The following is a 4,862-nucleotide window of genomic DNA, read 5'->3' as shown; positions in this document are numbered from 1 at the left end:
AATTTTTAGTTAATCAACTCATACTTAAGTCAGACACTAGTCTACTTTATCACAGAAGTATACATCCTAGTTTTAACAGACAGATATGATTTTGTAGACAGATCAATTACATAAAGATAGGTAGTCCTCAAAATCTACCTACAGAATATGGCATTTAAAGGTGTGTTTATTATTTTAAATATTCATTGACAATGAGACAAGTCATTTTCTGGCAGCATCCCACCTGCTTGAAATAAGATAATGAGCATTGAAGAACCTCCATGTTGAGATGGCTACAAATGTGGCAAACAAGCCACTTAGCTAAGGAATTTACCCATGCTTCACAAAAGACAAATTCTGCTAAAAATGGGCAAGCTTAAATGCAGGACAAGTCAGCTGCCTAATTCTGCCAAGACAGGGTAAGCAAGTCTAAATAGTTCTTGTTTCACATATTTGTCTGTCAAATATTCTCAGCCTGAAGGCTGAAGATGATAATCCAACTTTTTTTTCATTTTTTTATTGTTTTTTATTATTACTTACATTTTATCAACTGCATCCCAGCTGCATCCTGCTCCCCCATTCCTTCCCAATCCCACCATCCCTCCCTCAGCTTCTCCCTGCCCCCTTCCAAGTCCACGGACTGGGGAGGAGCTCCTCCCCTTTCGTCTGGCACGGTTTTATAAGGTATCTTCAAGGCTGGCTTCGAAGTCCTTCTCTGTGCCTAGGCAGAACTTCTCCACCCTTGGGGGTGCAGAGTCAAAAAGCCTGCCATTGAGTTCCTGTCAGAGATAGTCGCTGTTCCCCCTACTATGGGAAAACAATTGGTTATTGAGCTACCATGAGCTTTGTCCGAGTAAAGATTTTAGGTCATACACATACATGGTCCTAGGTTGGAGAAACAGTTTCAGAAAAAAAAACCTATGCCCAGGTATATTTGGTCCTTGTGGCTCCTATCATTTCCCTGTCATACTAACTCCCCTTGTGCTGAAGGTTTGGTTATGAGTCTTAGTATCTGTTTTCAAACGCTGCTTGGTAGGATCTTTCAGATGCCTTCTGAGGTAGACTCCTGTCATATGTCCAATGCACATCTCATTTGACTTTCTAAGTGAGGATTGATCATCTTACCTCATGCCTGCTTTTCTTGTTTATTTTCTTTAGGTGTATAGACTTCCTTATGTTCATTATATCTTGTAGATCTATATAAGTGAGTATATACCATGTTTGTCTTTCTCCTTCTGGGATACTTCACTCTGAATCATATTTTCTAGATCCCACCATTTGCCTGAAAATTTCGTGTTTCCTCATTTTTGATTGCTGAGTAATATTCCATTCTGTAAAAATACCACAATTTCTGTATCCATTTCTCTGATAATGGACATCTGGGTTTTTTCCAGGTTCTGGCTATTACAAATAAAGCTGCTATAAACATGGTTGAGCAGATGTTCATGTTGTTTACTTGAGAAAATTTTGGATATATACCTAGTAGTGGTATAGCTGGGTCTTGAGGAAGCATTATTCCTAATTGTCTTAGAAAGCTACAGATAGATTTCCAGAGTGGTTGCACCAGTTTACATTCCCACCAGCAGTGGAGGAGGGTTCCCCTTTCTCCACAACCTCTCCAGCATGTGTTGTCACTTGATTTTTTCATCTTGGCCTTCTGATTGGTGTAAGGTGAAATCTCAGGGTCATTTTGATTTGCATTTCCCTAATGTCTAATGAGTTTGAGCATTTCTTTAAGTGTTTCTCTGCCATTCAATATTCATCTATCAAGAATTCTCTGTTTAGCTCTGTTCCCTATTTTTTTTTAATTGGATTACTTGGTTTTTTGCTTTCAAGCTTCTTTAGTTGTTTATATTTACTGGATATTAGCCCTCTGTCAGAGAAAGGGTTAGTAAAAATTCTTTTCTAATCTGTAGGCAGTCATTTTGTTTTGATGACAGTGTCTGTAAATTTGAAAATTTACAGAAATTTTTCAGTTTCCTGAGATCCCACTTTTTTTCTATCCGATTTAGAGTATCTGGTTAATGTTGAGGTCTTCGATCCCCTTGGACTTTAATTTTGGGCAGGTTGAAAATATGGATCTATCTTTATTTCCCAGTATGTAGACATCCAGTTGGATCAGCACCATTTGTTGCAGATGCTGTCTTTTTTCCATTGAATGGATTTGGGTGCTTTGTCAAAAAACACGTATTCATAGGTGTGTGGGTTTATTTCTGGATCTTCTATTCAGTTCCATTGATCCTCCTTTCTGTTTTTATCCAATACCATGCAGTTTTTACTACTATTGCTCTGTAGTTCAACTTGAGATTAGAAATGGAGATACCTCGAGATGATCTGTTGTTATACAGGATTGTTGTGGAGATTCTGGGTTTTTGAAAAAAACAAAACAAAACAAAACAAAAACTCCATATGAAGCTGAGAATCTTTTTTTAAGGTCTGTAAAGAATTGAGTTGGTATTTTGATGGGAATTGCATTGAATCTGTAGATTGCTTTTGGCAGGATGGCCATTTTTACAATGTTAATCCTACCAATCCATGAGCATGGGAGATCTTTCTATCTTCTGATATCTTCTTCAATTTCTTTCTTCAGAAAGTTGAAGTTTTTCTGAAATGGGTCTTTCACTTGCTCAGTTAGTGTCACCCCAAGGTACTGTATATGGTTATTGGCTATTGTGAAGGGTGTCGTTTCCCTAATTTCTTTCTTGGCCCTTTTGTCTTTCGTATACAGGAGGGCTTCTGAATTTTTTTGACTTGATTTTGCATCCTGCCACTTTGCTGACGGTTTGTATCAGCTGGAGGAGTTCTCTGGTTGAATTTTTGGGGTTGCTCATATATACTATCATATCGTTTGCAAACAGTGACACTTTGAACTCTTCCTTTCCATTTTGTATCCCTTGATCTCCTTTAGTTGCCTTATTGCTCTGGCTAGGACTTCAAGTACTATGTTGAAGAGGTATGGAGAGAATGGGCAGCCTTGTCTTGTCCCTGATTTCAGTGGGGTTGATTTAAGTTTCTCTCCATTGATTTTGATGTTGGTTATAGGTTTGCTGTACATTGCCTTTACTAAGTTTAGATATATGCCTTGTATCCTCGATCTCTCCAAGACTTTAAACATGAATGGCTGTTGGACTTTGTCAAATGCTTTTTTGGCATCTAAGGAGATGATCCTGTGGTTTTTCTACTTCAGTTTGTTTACATGGTAGATTAATTGATGGATTTCTGTATGTTGAATCACCCTTGCATGCCTGGTATGAAGCCTATTTAAAAATATGGAACACTTCACTAATTTGCTTGTCATCCCTGTGCAGGGGCTATTCTAATCTTCTCTGTATTGTTCAATTTTAGTATATGTGCTGCTGAAGGAAGCACAGGAATCATTTTGTTTATTGATTTGTTTTCCCTCCCAGGTGTTCTGGCCACCCAGCCTCTGGTTCCTGGTCATCCAGGCTGTGTTAGGGGTGGCCTCCCTCTTGGGGTGAGGCCCACACATTAAATCAAAGACTCAGTATTTAAAATGATCAGTGCCCAGCGTCATGTCCTCTGTGCCTTCATTTTATTTATGTATTTTATTTATTTATTTATTTATTTGTTTACTTATTTATTTATTTTTCTTTGCTAATTACACTTTACTCACTTTGTATGCGCCCCATGGATCCCTCCCTCCTCTCATCCCAATCCCTCCCTTCCTCAACCCTCTGCCTGCATGCTCCTCCTCAAGTTCACTGATAGAGGAGGATTTCTTTTCCTTCCTTCTGATCCTAAACAATTAGGTCTCATCAGGAATTGCTTCATTTTCTTCTTCTGCGGCCTGGTAATATTGCTTCCCCCTCAGGAGGAGAAAATTAAAGATCAGGCCAATAAGTTCATGTCAGAGACAGGCCCTGTTCCCATTACAATGGAACACACTTGGATACTGAACTGCCATGGGCTACATCTGTGCCGGGGTCTTAGTTTATCTCCATGGATAGTCCTTGGTTGGAATAGAAGTCTCAGGAAAGACCCCTGTGCTCAGATTGTTTTGGTTCTGTTGCTCTCCTTATGGAGTTCCTTTCCTCTCCAGATCTTACTATTTCCCACTTCTATCCTAAGATTCCCTGTACTCTGCCCAAATGTTACCCATAAATCTCAGTATCTACATTGATAGTCTGCAGGGCAGAGGTTTTCAGAGGTCCTCTGTGTCAGGCTCCTGACTTGTTCCCTCTTTTCTCCTTCTTCTGATGTCCAGCCTCTTTGCCTTTCTGGATAGGAATTGAACATTTTAGCAAGAGTACTCTCTCTTGATTACTTTTTTTAGGTGTACAGATTTTAGTAGGTTTATCCTATATTATAAGTCTATATGAGTGTGTATATACTGTGTACATCTTTCTGCTTCTGGGATAACTGGATGTCTATATGTAAAAAAATGAAAATAGATCCATAGTTATCACCCTACACAAAACTGAAGTCCAAGTGGATCAAAGACCTCAACATAAAACCGGATACATTAAATCAGTAGAAAAAAAATGGGAAATACCCTTGAACTCATTGGCACAGGAGACAACTTCCTGAACAGAAAACCAACAGCACAGGCTCTAAGAGCAACAATGAATAAATGGGACCTCATGAAACTGAAAAGCTTCTTTAAAGCAAAAGATACTGTCCTCAGAACAAAACAACAGCCTACAGATTGGGAAAAGATATTCACCAATCCTATATCTGATAAAGGGCTAGTATCCAGTATATATAAAGAACTAAAGAAGCTAAACAGCAAAAAAATCAAGTAATCCCATTAAAAAATGTGGTACAGAGCTAAACAGAGAATTCTTGACAGAGGAATATTGAATGGCAGAGAAATATTTAAAGAAATGCTCAACCTCATTAGCCATCACAGAAATGCAAATCAA

The 4,862-nt window shown here is 38.6% G+C and overlaps 1 non-coding gene across 1 annotated transcript; it reads right to left on the bottom strand.

Moving 5' to 3' along the window:
* Positions 1-3,242: 3,242 nt before the first annotated feature.
* LOC132651939 (U6 spliceosomal RNA) lies at positions 3,243-3,348 on the bottom strand. The gene has a single exon (XR_009589462.1). It is a non-coding gene; the product is annotated as a U6 spliceosomal RNA (small nuclear RNA).
* Between the last annotated feature and the right edge of the window lie 1,514 nt (positions 3,349-4,862).

This window comes from Meriones unguiculatus, assembly GCF_030254825.1.
Source record: "Meriones unguiculatus strain TT.TT164.6M chromosome Y unlocalized genomic scaffold, Bangor_MerUng_6.1 ChrY_unordered_Scaffold_42, whole genome shotgun sequence".
NCBI classification, from domain to species: Eukaryota; Metazoa; Chordata; class Mammalia; order Rodentia; family Muridae; genus Meriones; species Meriones unguiculatus.
This window is presented reverse-complemented; position numbering and strand designations above follow the sequence as displayed.